A 14,479-nucleotide genomic window follows, 5' to 3' on the forward strand; every position below is an offset into this window, starting at 1 on the left:
GGCACCTCAGGTATTTCATCTTTGTACCATAGACTTGTTGCTCACTCACGGCCCCCTCCCTTCTGTGTCCTTCCTGTTTCCTGCTCCTCACACACAGAAATGTGGCCCTAAACAGCTCTTTCTCTTTAGTCTGAAGCTATAGGAAAACACTTCGTGGCCTTTTAATGATCTAGTTGGCCCTTTGACTTCTCTGTGTAACTTTTAGAAAGTTACAGGGCAAAATCAAATGTCAAGCAGAGTTTTGGTCTAAAATAATAACGAAGTTAGAAGCTCTGATTTAGGGAAGCAGCTTGATTTCTTAAGTGCTCTCTAATTATGTTTTTCAATTTACTCTCAAACCAATTACGACCCTAAATTGAAATGCCACGGTTAGAGGGCACATTTCTGATCAAACAAACCACAAATCCAAGTCAACCAGTCAAAGTATAACATGTTCTTTCCAGTTTTTATAGACATAGGAAGCAATAAATAACACGGGCTAACATGCAATAAAGCTGTTATCAGACTGTGAGAAAAACCTCATCTATCAGTAGTTACATGATAGCTTATGGCAACCTAATAAATTCAGATGCCTTTCATATGTTAGAATATTTTTCCATCACAAGTGAGGTACCAAGTCATGTTTGTCTTTCCAAAGATTCGTCACAGTCATTCCTACCAATCCTGCAGGAATCACACTGGTTCATCTGTTACGATTTAGGAGATTATGGCCAATAATCAATACGAACCAAAGTGATAAATGTGTAGTTGGCTCGTGTGAGATCCCATGAAGACTCATTTCAGGAATCATGCGGAAGAGTTGTGGGGATAAGGAATCTCAGCATTGCTGGAGCAGGAAGAAATTGGAATGAGGGGGTTAGACCCAACTATTAAGCTAAGAGAAGGAAAATTGGGAGAGAACCGCTGAATCAAGATCATGGCTGAAAGAGGGAAATGAATCAAGGCAGGTTTCAGATCAATGCTGCCTGGACGCCCCAGGCTTGCCCAGCGGACAGCTGAGGACTTGTAGCACTAGGCAGTTTCTGCTGTGAAATGAGTAGTAAATTCCCCCTCCTTTCCTTAGAGGACGGTCTTAAAGCCAATGAAGTGACAGGTGACAAAAAGAGCTTACAAAAATCATGGTGATGTCCTACACAGCAAGAAACACACTTGGTGTTTTGCTGTGTGTGGTTTTTTTTTAAAACAAACAGATAATTCCTACCATTACTCTCCGGTGAGGTGTCATATAATTGAGAAAAACTCATTTTAACGATGTAGATGAAAATCAGAAGCTACCCATCAATTGCCCCTAGGTTGTGCTGACCTGTATTCAGCCCCTCTCCACCCTAAATTTTTCACCACCAGTAAGGAGAATGTGGGTGCGAATGCCAGAGATCTCAGGAGCAAGAGTGGCCACTGACGTGGAGAAAAGGCTCAAGGTGACGGATGCCCTACTAAGGTAGGTTTCATTTCTCCCTACTGGGCTCTTTGCTTAGATTCAGGACAAGGAAGAAGCCCAATTCACTGCGTTGTTATGGTCTATAGGCAACCATAGCACATCCTTTACAAATTATGTTTCATTTGGGTGAGACTGCACTTTGGAATTAATCATACAAAAATCTTGGAAAAGATGCAGAAAGTAAATCTAGTTTTTCTGCTTGTCATTATGAAGCATGGTATTTACTTTATAAAATTAATTTGGTAGTGGTTTGGTTTTGAGGGTGTTTTCAGATGACACCTATGCTTTGGAATCAATTACCTACAGAAATTATGGAAACTGAGTTACGTGACTCATAAAATTATATTTAAAACCACCCGACGGGTTAAGTTTCAGTCATAAATGCACAAACTTTGCCTGGAGTTTTGAGCTGCTATATGAATAAATCCTTTCCATAGAAATGTTTTTCTAGTTTTTAACGTTTTTCTAATTATTAAAATAGTGCATCTTTATTATTTGAGACAAATTCTGAAATATGGAAAAGAAGCAGGAAAAAAATCAGTAGCCTCATTACCCTGAAAACATTATTAACATTTTAATATATTCCCTTTAAGTTCTTGTTGTGCAGTGTGTCCTTTTGGATTTGAACTTACACTGAAATAAAATTGAATATACCATTCATTTTATAAATTTCACATTATGTTGTAAGAATTTACCCATAACCTTAAAAATTATTATACATAAAATGTAAGTGGTTGCATAATAATTCCTCATGAATATAACATTTATATTGCATATGTAGATTGATTCAATTTTTTCATTGTTATAACTCTGCAATAAATATTTGTGCATAAATCTTCTTCATGGGGTTGATTATGTACTTAGGTTATATCTATGATTTTTAAAATCAAGGGACAAAACTTGATCTTCTACAATTCCTGTTTTCAAATGTATTTTATTTCAATTCAACAAAATTTATTGAGTATCTACCATGTGCCAGGAAACTTTTCCCTGTAAGCTTATTATTGTGTGTTTTTTAGTTCTGATTGTCAAAACCTTTTATATGCACTGTAGAAAACTTGGTGTGTGTGTGTGTGTGTGTGTGTGTAGAAAAGAGGAGGCATAGAAATGAGAGAATTCAGCTACCTTCTGTGTTCGGCTCATAGCATCTAAGCCAGAAAAGAGAAAACTCCAACCAATTAGAAGAGCAGTTGGAGGTTTGCCAGGCAGGGGGTGTAAAGCAGTGGGGGAAGACGATAGAAAAACATTTGCTGGGCACTTAAAAATTTTGCAAAACACGTTTACCAGTTAGCTACAAAGGCAATAGAGTGTTGGTTTATTTTATTTGATCTTTAGAATATGTCTGCAGGAAACCAGTAAGGCCAATCAGATTACTTCCTTCCCAGACTTTCTGCTCTTATAATTCTAAAATTTGATGACAACTGTAGCTACATTTGATAACTATGTTAGCTTACCAAAATGTCTGTTCAATCAAAACCCCCTATGAGAGCCACATGTACAAACTCTAGCTCTTGTATTTCAACTAAGAGAAGCAACACTAACCGTGTGATCACATGAACCAAATTTACCCCACAGCAACCATTTCCCAGAAAACTTAAATTTTAGAAAAACTAAATTAAATTGAACCTATTTCAAATAGGCCAACAGCTGATTTTCTGTCTTATGCACATACTTAGATGTACTATTTTGCTTGTCTGTTCAGGTTCTGCAGCAGCAGAGAAAAGAGTTTAAAGGTCGTAACGCAAAAATCTGGAAATAAGGTAAGGGGTTGTAGATAAATCTGGGGCAGGGGAATCAAAGGACAGTAAACTATTGTTATTAAATTCTCAGCTCCAGCGCTCGGTTCTAGCACAGAGCCCTAACTGCAAGGGCACTGCATGTAGTTGTGTGTTTGTGCACTGAGTAATCCTAGGGGACAAGAGTCACAGCGAGCGCTTTAGTGGTTGAGGACTCAAGCACTATAAGTCAATTTGTGAAGATAGATAGATAGATAGATAGATAGATAGATAGATAGATAGATAGACAGATAATTGATAGATAATAACTGACTAGATAGATGAGATATGGATAGATGATAGATACACAGATAGAGGAAGAAAGATAGATGATTGATAGATGACTACATAGATGATAGAGAGATAGAGAGATGACTTCAGAAAGAAGAATGACAGTAGATCATTGTATAAAGGTACTCATTTCTGAAGAAACCACAAATAGTGACAATCATGTACACAATTCAGGAAAATGAAACACCTTTTTCCATGGGAAATGTCACCTGCACAGTGTACCAGCCTGGGCTGGCACCATCGCAAAATTCTGTCAAATGCTGAGGCTATGATTGATTGTGTGTCAAAAAGCAATTTAAGAAAATAGAAATGTGTGGCATTTAAATGTCTAATCACTATGTTTTATATACACCTGAAACTAATGTAATATTGTAAGTCAACTATAACTGAAAAATAAATAATACTAAAAAAAGAATACCCCACAAGGAAAAAAATAAAATAGAAATGTAAGAAAATAGAAATTAATGCAATTTAGTACGTAAATGGTTCCTTAAACAATGTTCAATGGTGATGAAGAGGAAACTCAAAATGAATAACAGGAAAAACTACAAGCTGGTTTTCACTTTGCAGGAATAGTTTCTCTTGTGTTTCCACTACTCGCCTGTGACTTGAGCCTTTTTAAACCACTGGCCTCAACAAACAACTCAAAAGTCTAAGAAGGGGTGGAATCAGGACCCATGAGGGTAGATTCTGATCCTGTGTCTTCTAGCCTGGGCTAACCATAAAAAAACAAGTTTGCCATGAGACTGACTAATGCTTTCTAGACCTAATTTCTGAAGACGGCAGCTTCTTTACTCCGTTTCAGGGGCCAGAACCCTGGAAGGTGCAGTGAGACAAATGGAGAGTGTGCCCGCTCAGGAACTCCTTCCTATTCGTCTCATGTGTTGATGGGATTTCAGGATCTGATTAATTGGCTTCTCACAGTGCACGTACTTTTCCTCAGAGTCACTGTGCACCTTGCAAAGCTATACCCACTTTTCCTGTGCAATAGAGTGGAAACATATGAGCTCGGGGATCGGACAAGACCAGGTGTTGAACTCTGAGCAAGTGGCCTGTGCCTTACTTTCCTCATCTGAAAAATGGGACAGCAATGAGCTCCTCAAGGAGGGGTAATGAACACATGACCATCATCTGATACAGTGCCCGATGCACAAAAGGCTCAAAGAAAACAGCTAGTGCTGAGCAGCTGCTTAGTAAGGGAGAGGCTGAGCTTGGAGCCAGCCTGCCAGACTATAAGTGTTGGCGATGTCAGTGACAGCTATGAGAGCTTGGGCAGGTCACCTCCACTCTGGTTCCTCTTTCCTCCTCCCTAAAGTGGGAACAATGAGAGCACCAGCTCTGCGGGGAGTTGTGAAGATTGAATGAGTTAATACATGTACAGTACTGAGAACGGAGCCTGGCACACAGTAGGTTCTCAAGAAAAATCTTAGCCAGTCACTAGAATAGGAATTAGCAAATCATTTTACCTATCTCATGAGGTTGTTGGGAAGTTTATATAAAACAATCCATAAAAGCACTTAGCAAAGCTTCTAGGTAATATTAAGTAGTTGACCAGAGTTAGATATTACTTTGGTGATTATTATTACTATGATTATTGGTATTTACTATATTGAATAGTTCTGTAGTATAAGACATTTCTAACAACAATGATGTATTATTAGTACTGTACTAGATGCTATCATTAATTGGTAAAAGCAGTATTTTCACATATGTCTGAGAAAATATGTGAATAGAAAAAGGGTTACAATAACATAATTCAAGAAAATGCAAAATTCATTAGCCTTTCTGGAAACGTCTTACTTTACTGTTTTCCAACTCTGTTATCCAAATTTTCTGAGTTTTCAAAGTTTTGCCATTTACATTAGTTACAGATATATTTATTTCCCTCAAAGTAATTTGAGTCACTCCCCTGGTATTCAGCTAAATTGAACTCTGGTATTTAGTGTCTGTTGACTCAAATATGTTTGGCATCACTGGGGAATTTAAAACTACATACAGGCAATTTCATGATCCCTCAAACTCAAGATGACAGTATTATTATGGAGTGCACGTGTTGCTAAAAAGTTTAGTTTCATTTCTGTACTGAACCTATGGGCATGTTAGTGTCGAGTTAGCAATGGAAGTTACAAAGATTAAACTATAGTTTTGCAAACATTTTTAACAAAGTAGGCTAGGTACTCTGCTATTTTGCCCAAGAAAATAGGCGTGAGAATCTGGTAAGCTATGCAATAAGCCACGTGTAACTCTTTACTCACCCTCTTTCTAATTTTGAGCTGACTATACGTGGGGTGAAAATCAGTTCCTTTGCTTGCTACATCCCAGAGGCATATCTGATTCTCACTCATCCTGGAAGATACGGAGTCACATGAGATTTTCTTTTTGGTCTTGCCTAGATATTTCAGTGTAGAAAATTCCCTGATAGTGAAATTAAATTAAAAATCTAAGAATTCAGAAACTGATTAGCCTGGGAAGAATGTTTGTGGCTCTGGGTTTTCTACAACATGTTATTTTTCTAAGTAAAGAAGTAACATGAGGAGGCCCTTAGTACTGAATGACCAGACTTTGTCACCTTGCCTAGGTTTCAGGTTTTCAGAGGGCCTTTCAGAGGTCAAGAGAAACACAGGCCACTTGCATAATAAACTAAACCAAACCAAAGAAAAAGAGAGCGAGAGAGAGAAAATTCCAAAATAAGGTTAAAAATTTGTGGTATATTTAAATGTCGATATCTAAGAAGTAAATAATTCAACCCACACATGCACACACATACACATTCCATTCAATATAATTGCATCATTCCAAAGGTGATTAAGGGAGTTATCGGGGGGGTTATTAAAAATATTGGTTCATAGTTCACAGCAGATGTAGCCCAGTAATGACATAATGAGTAATGAGTTAAGTTGGACAGTGCTATCTTCAAACCTGCAGTGCTTTTCTGTAACTATAGGTATAACCAGGTGGCATTGAGCCTTTGTGACAGTGAAGACGCAGAGCAGTGACCCTCCTGTTATTGCCCTTCTTAGGCCCTGGGCATTTGCACTCGGGAGTATCCAGCTCATAGAGGTACCACTGCCTGGCTTTGTAACATCACTGGTGGTCCAGTGAGTGGATCAGCCCAAGAGTCAGGGCTGAACTGGCACGCTCACTCCTGGCATCCATTTGGTTTTTACCAGTTCTATGGGTTCATTGCTCTTTGAGAAAAGAACCAATTTGACCCCTTTATTTCCAATGACTGATAAGCAAAATGCAGCCTAGAGAAGAATGACAGGTAAATGTTGACGGAGTCAATAAGCCTTGGGTAGGGGGCTGTGGAGGACATGGAAAGACTGAGTAGAAGGCAAACAGAAATACATACATTCTTAGAGGAAGTTACTAATGAAGGCTCTTTCCATCAGAGAGGACCCCTCAGTAACAGAAGAAGAGTTTGGAAATGAACAAAAGCCTCCTTAGAGAAGCACACTGGTCAAAGTTTGGTCCAAGGCTGGGCTGTGTTATTGCTCATGCAGCCATTACCTCTGCCTTAATACTAGGAAGGCATGCAGTTTCTTCACTGGGCAGGGTAGCCATTAATTTTGTTCCCATACCTGACTACTGGAAAGTGTCCACTTCCCTGAAATTTTATTTGCAGATATCAGAGGAGGCTTCCATTTTCCATTCCCCAGGGGGAAGTCAGGAATGAGGAAGTGGGGGAGAGAGCAAGAGAGAAGGAGAGAGAGAGAGCAAGAGAGGAGAGTACAATGGAATCTTGGCAGATGGCAGTTGGAACCAGTGAGCCAGGGAGGCTTGAGTGGGGTGGAGGGAGCCTGAAGGTTGGGAACATGGGTGTAAGACACAGAGAAAGGGAACAGACATAAGGTTGGGGCAGGGGTAGGAACCACCTGGTCTTCAAATGGGGGAAGAGAGGTCCCGCTGAATGACCCTGTGGAGAAGGACTCATGGGAAAGTCAGGGGCTTGTTTACAATGACAGTTTATCCTGTTTATCAGATTGGGCAGTAGGATGGCCAGGCAAATGGCGGGGGTACCAAGAGGGCTTAGGACTTTGGGGGCCAGTGTCCCTGACACCCTTCCCCTTGCTTCTCCCTCTAAACTTTTAAAATACACTGCTAAATTATTTAATTGCTTAATAAGAGGGTTCCAGACATTTTGATACATTTAGTCTGGGCTCCACACAGGAGCCTAGGACCTTTGTTAAAATGTCAGGTTCAATGGCTCTCTTCTTTTCCCCAGAACATAATCGGAACTCCTTTCCAAGGCCTCTGGGATGCTTCAGGACCCAGTGGTACCCTGCTTTCTCTTCTGACCTCATCTCCTTCCATTCTCCCTTCAGAGACTCTTCCAGGAATCTGGCCCTTTGCTTTCCTCTGTTGCAAACAACCAAGCTCTAGTCTGGGGCCCTGGCACTCACTCTTCCCCAGATTCCACAGGGCTCACACCCTCTCACTTCATTCAGAACTCTTTCTCGGCCCCTGTATTCATGTATAGGGCTGCCATAATGAATAGCACAGACTCAGTGGCTTAAACAACAGAAATTAATTTTCTCACAGTTCTGGAGGCTGGAAATCCAAGAGCAAGGTGCCAGCAGGATTGGTTCCTCCTGAGGGCCATTTGTTTCTCCTATTCCAGGTCTCTCTCCTTGGCTTATAGATGGCCATCTTCTCCCTGTGTCTTCCCTCTATGCATCTGTGTCTAAACTTCTTCTTAAAGGGACACCAGTCATAATGGGGTGGGAATCGCCATCAGGATCTCATTTTAGCTTATTACCACTGTGAAGCCCCTATATCTAAATGCGGTCACATTTGGAGGAATTGGGGGGTTAGGACTTCAACATATGAATTGGGGAGGGGGTACAGTTTGGCCCATAAAAGCCCCTTGTCACAGAAGACTCCTTGACACACCCAAAATGGTGTCCCTATTAACTGACACACATTTATTCATTTATCTTTTGAAGGTCACCCTTTACTTAAATGTCCACCCTAGAGGGCCGAATTCTTTGTTTTGTTAACTGATGTATCTCCAGTGCTTAGCTCATCCCCTGGAGAGTAGCAGGCCCTCAATAACTATTCATGAACAGATGAATACATATTATGAAGCCATCACAAATTACTCTGCAAAAAAGCAATGACTGAGAAAGGTGTGCAAAGTATATTGTTAAGAAAGCACGTTTTAAATAACTACATGTGTAGCATAGTTTCATTTTTAAATCATATCCATGTAATTTATTAAAATAAATCTTGGAGAGGTATGAAACAAAATGCTAATAGTGGGTGGCTCTTTGGGTGGCATTTTGATTTATTTCTCTCGTTTATATGTGTTTTCTAATTTCTCTTCAGTGAATACATGTCACTTCCATAAGAGTAAAAAGACAATGAAATTCATTAAAAGTTATTAGAAGATATTTTGTCATAATTTTTCACTGAGAAAAGTTATGTAAGAAAAGTGAGGGAAAAAAACGTGATTTATCTTTTTCAACAGGGAATGGTGGGAAACACAGCAAGTGGGCAATTTCTCAGAGTCCAGTTGCTCAGAGCACAACCTATGGAGTCCACCCAGTCTGGATTCAAGTCCTCACTTGCCACTTTCTAGATTTGTCATGTCGGGCAGATCTGTCACATGTGCTGAGTCTCAGTTTCTCCTCTGTAGAATGGGGTGATGATGGCACACACAAGACTTGGAGCTGTCTCTCGTCTCTGTCACAGACTGGAATTTGATTCTTTTGACTTCAATGATTTGGAAAGTTCAGGACACCATGGCTGAAAGACCAGCCCAAAAGTTTGGCTCTCCCTCTTTTCCCTTTCAAGTGCAGGCCAAAAAATATCCAGATACCCCTCACACTGCTTCTGGGCACAAAGCTTGGACTGGGGGGAGATGAGTAAGGCACTTGCTAAAGGTGCCAAATTTAATGGGACACCAAGAATCTCAGTAATCCAGATCAATACTATTCGATATTTTAAAATAAAAGTTATGTAAAAATCTGTAATGAACAAAATATCAATAATGTCTCTTAATAAAGACGTAAGTATTACTGATTTCTTCTATGCCTTGGGCTCCATTATGGCTCAGCAGGGCACTTCTTCTAGTCCACAGCCTGAAAGTAGGGGACCTTCAATTATTCAAGTCGTTATTTATTATTAATTAATTATAATAAATTATCCAAATTATCCTGAGCCTCAGAACTGGGATGGCTCACTCTGTGATTGTTTGGCTTTCAGTCAAGGCCCTGGAAGGATACCGGTAGGGAATGTGTATTTTTCTGACCTTGTGCAATTCTTTGTCCTCTACAGACACCTACTCACAGTTGCTTCCTAATCACAGCCTTCTTACCTCCCTGAGGACTCTGAGGGGCAATTTCTCCCTATTCTTTTACAGAAACATGAAATGCCAGCAAAGCACGATTTCTGCCCAAAAGAGCACTAAGCAGAGTTTGCAGATGTTACAGGCTCTTCCCCTGATACTTCTGGAGAAGGGCACGCAGACCTTGGCATACCTTGCTTCAAAAACGGGCAATAGCAAACAGTGTGTTCATTCCATCGACTTCCCAGGAGAAGGAAAAATCCTTCTGTAGTGAGGTCAGCCGGGTTCCACGTGGAGAGCTTCCCTGAGGGGCTTTCATGTTACTATACCATGGGATTTTTGTGGGTATTAGTTTATGTAAAACACTTCAAAGTGCACATTCCCATGGAAATTTCTAGTTAAAAGTAGCAACGATAACATTTAAAACCTTGTTTTCATGCAGTGGGTTCATGTTACATAGAACACTTTATTTGCTGAAACCATAGGTTCTAAGTTGCTCTACGAAAGTAATCACTAGAAAAATGTGGTGTTAGCATGTAGATTTTAGGAAATTTCCCCTCTTACTTTTCTCAGTTTGATTTAGTGTGTATGTTATTTTCAAACTTATAACTTGGAACATCACAAAATAAACTTAACCTATGGCAAATTTGCTTCAAAAGCACATGCACAAATCTGTCTTCTTTCTAGCTACTAAACTCAGAGACCAAGATGGAAAAAGGATAATTTGGATGCCATGTAGCATACAAGACTTAGATTTGGTTACAGTAAGTTTACCATAATCCACTGTAAGGTGATGAACTTCATAACAGTGAAGAAACTGGCTTTGAGTGTTGTTGTTTTTTCCCTTTAATTGAAGGGATGTTGCTCATCACACTTTCCCCTTCCTTGCCCATATTTTTAGATTCATGTGTTTATCAGAGAAGGGAAGCACGCTGGGGTTATGTATCTGCTTCCAGTGAGGAGTCTGACGACTTCGAGACCAGCATGCTGTGAGGGACGTCCAGCCAGACCCACCTGCTCCAGCCTTCACAGGCCAGGTACCTGACATGTGAATGAAGACGCTCCCAGGGACTCAGGAGACATGACCTGGAGAGGAATTGAGGAACCCAGCTGACAGCCAGAACTGGCTCTCCAGATGTATGATCCCAGGTGAGCCATCTGGGGCCATGGCCAGTTGCTAGATCGACTCCGGCTGAGGCCCCAGTTGCCCTGGAGCAGGCATGAGCAGTCCCCACTGTGTCATGCCTGAATCCTGACCCACAGAACTGGGCGCATTATAAAATAGCTGTTGTTCTTAAGAAGGCGATAGGGGCACAGAAACCAGACACAGAGGCACAGACAAGAATAGAGAATATTGATAAATAAGGAATAGTCAAAACATTTCTCAAATTGTGATTGTTGGTACTCTTAATGCAACATTTTAATTCGTTTATCTTTCCATTCAAGAAAAATATATTGAGACAGCTACAAGCCAGAGATTATATTTAGTGCTGGGGATACAAAAAAGGAGGAGAAGGAGAAGGAGAAGAAGGAGGAAGAGGAGGGGGAGGAGGAGGAGGGGGAGGGACAGGGGGAGAAGAAGAAGGAGACGAGGAAGAAGAAAATAACTCTGTCCTCAAGGAGTGCCTAGTTTATTGGGGGTAGGGGGTCAAACAAATAAATAGTTGCCATATTATGTGTACAAGGCTGCTCTGTAGTAAGGGTTTGCATAAGGAACTGATTGCACTGAAGATACAGAATCTCCCAGTCTTAAAGGAGTGAGAGAAGCACTGCAGAGGAGGCTGTACTTGAGCTAAGCTTCAAAGTACACGTAGAGGTTCACCAGATGGCCAAGGTAGGGCAGTGCTAATACTATGGCTGCAAAGAACAGGGAAGACTGGGTTTGGACAATGGCTTCAGATGCTCCTGTGGTCTGTTTTGTTTTTTGTTTTGTTTTTTTGTTGTTTGTTTGTTTTTTTGCCACTCCTAGGCAAAGTATTGATTGCATAACCAGAGTATTTTTTTTATAGGAGTATTCTACATTATCTGTAGAATACTGAGAAGAAGCCGCTCATAGGGTATGTGGCATTACTACTGTAACCCTAGTCTCTCCAAACAAGCAGCCTACGTAAGCCTGGCTTGTTCAGCAAACTTACTTATTGGTTTGTTTTAAGAAGTATGCTTTCTACTCAAATGTGACTCTTAAGATAGGTTTCCTGGCCCCTACATCCATCCAGTTTGCTGTCCTAATCCCTTCTGATAGAAAAATTCTAGAGGTACTTCAGGGCGGATGCCATTCTATGAGGATAAAAACAGATTTGTTTCCACAATAGGGCAATAGAGCCATCATAAGGAAAATATACATCCTGAAATCTATGAGTTTTGTTTCTGGGTTAAAAAGACTTCTTCAAACATTTCCCTGATGTCAAGTTCAACGACACTCCTCCAGTGTTTCTAACATCAGTTTGATTTGAGGAGGCTGCTGTCAAAAATGTTCCTACAAGAAACATGTCAAATCATTGCAAGAAAAATGGTTCTAATTTCACTAAGGCAACTTGGCCAGGGATTCCATTTTGAGAGAGAGAAGTTGTTACATCTCAAAAGTACCAAGATATCACACAAATGGAAATAGTGAAACATGAAAATGTTGGGGAGAAAAGGAGCACGGGCATGACTGGGGTAAAAAAAGAAACTATTGAAAGCATTTAGTGTGTTTATTTATACTCTGCCTTGTTCCAAAGTGGATTTGGCAGTGAGTTTATTTCCTGGGCAAGTGTAGAGGGTGGTTCTCTTATGGAACTAGTTAAGTGCAGACCTTATGCTGTTATACTGTTTGGGATGGGGAGTAGAGCTGGCATCTGCTTTAGAAAACCAGGAGTCTCTGAACAGGGCACTTCCAGAAGAAAAAGGATCTTCCACGCCCCAAGTAGAGGTGACCCGAGGAAGCATGGGCAGAGAACTGAGAAAGATTTCAGGTTTCCTATAGCATATAGACAAATGGAACTGGAAGAAAATAAACCATTAAAAGGCATAGAAAAGGAAAAGGCAAAAGGAAGGCAAAAGGAAACTCCTACTCTCGAAACTGCAGGCGCTTCTTAGAGTTTGTCTCATAAAATACCCTAAGGTTTGGAACTGTAATCGCAGTGGCTATTTGGGGCCAGAACTGACCTGTCCAATGAGCATTAACTGCCCTGATGGTATGGCAGACTAACATTCCTATTTTTTTTCATAGCATCATATTAAATAAATGAACATTCTTATCTCAGCTGACTCACTTGGCAGAAAGAAATTTCCAGGCTGTGAGAAGATAGAAGGTGGGAGAATAGTTCAGAATGCATGGAAAAGAGATAGGTGGAAGAGGCACTGGACAGCTTAATAAAATATGAGAACCAGCACCATTGAATGCCCCCACTTGCTGAAAAATCCTGATTATAATTTTCTGAAGTTGGGAATGAGAGAAGTTCTGCCACATCAAATCAAGTATAGCAATTCTTGGCATTTTTGTTCACATATGCCTTTGAGAATACATGATAATGATAGACTGCCTGGGGGAAAAAAATGTACCTGTTACTTACACACAAAATACTACTCTTTAAGTACCTCTAGTTGTAATACTCATGCTGGAACCCCGTTAGTCAACACACATATCATATATAATCCTGGTCACTTGACTGCCATGAAATCTTTCTGTGTCTAACCTAGTTTCATTCTCTACTTTTTCTGTCCTCTTAGTTTAAGAAAAGGTCATTACAGAAGTGCTTGTATTCGTTTTTCACATATGCTTTCAAAGGGCTATGAAATTTTATCACAAATTATTCTTGAAGTTGAAACGTCCCTAATTTGTCTCCACAGATTGTGGCATAGAGTGCTAGTTACCTTCTAATATCCAATATTCTTCCTTCTGCATTAGTTACGATTACCTTTTTTTGAGCCTCTCTTGCAGCTAGGTGTCGCCATGTGACTAAGCTTTAAGCCAGTAATATGTAAGCACTGTGCTATGTGGATCTTCTGAAAAATCTCCTTTTTCTTCCTCCACCCTGCTCTCTGGAATAAAAATAACAATGACTGAAGAGCAATAACCATCCCAGGCCGTGAGTTTGAGGTGTGATGGGTAACATTGCCTATACTAGAAGATAAATTTCATGAGAACAAGCACCTTGTTTATGTTGGTCAACGCAACATCCCCAGCACCTAAAAAGTGTGTGACATATGTCAAGGGCACAGGTACTGAATGACTATTGAATGAAAAAAATGGATGGATGAAAGAATGAGCGAATTTACTCCAGACCCAAGTGAAACACTGATCATAAAGTCCTCCCCGGGCATCTTCAGCCATCAGTGGGCAAATGCAAGATCTCAGTTTCTATCACAGAATCACATTATTGCTTAGTTCAAATCACATTACTCCTGTTAGCTTCCCTTTGCTCTCCCAGACCTGCCACTGTTACAGAACCCTAGCAACCATTTTTGCCACCCTTCTTTACTTCTCCCGCCATATCTAGTCACCAAGTACTTCTATTCTGCCTCCCAAAAGATCTCAAATCCTTTCCCTCCATTCTAGTTGCTGTCTTTAGTCTGAACCCTCATTTCTCCCCTAGGGAATATAACGTGTCTTAATTGGTCTTGTTTCCTTCCATCTGCCTTATTGTCCTGAGTGACCTCACTACAAACCATCTGATAGTGACTCAACTTCACATCATTCCATCG

The 14,479-nt window shown here is 40.4% G+C and overlaps 2 long non-coding RNA genes across 4 annotated transcripts in view; one reads left to right on the top strand and one right to left on the bottom strand.

The window, feature by feature from the left end:
* Positions 1–11,314, top strand: part of LOC141567084 (uncharacterized) — a 57,927-nt gene extending 46,613 nt beyond the window's left edge. For all 3 annotated transcript variants that reach the window (XR_012489480.1, XR_012489475.1, XR_012489477.1), the window contains 3 exons: positions 1,345–1,438; positions 3,141–3,198; positions 10,695–11,314. This is a non-coding gene — a long non-coding RNA (uncharacterized LOC141567084). The remainder of the gene's footprint in view (positions 1–1,344; positions 1,439–3,140; positions 3,199–10,694) is intronic.
* LOC141567085 (uncharacterized) overlaps positions 1–14,479 on the bottom strand; it is a 48,257-nt gene that overhangs the window by 32,667 nt on the left and 1,111 nt on the right. The window lies entirely within an intron of this gene.

This window comes from Rhinolophus sinicus, linkage group LG01 (genome assembly GCF_036562045.2).
Source record: "Rhinolophus sinicus isolate RSC01 linkage group LG01, ASM3656204v1, whole genome shotgun sequence".
Lineage (NCBI taxonomy): Eukaryota > Metazoa > Chordata > Mammalia > Chiroptera > Rhinolophidae > Rhinolophus > Rhinolophus sinicus.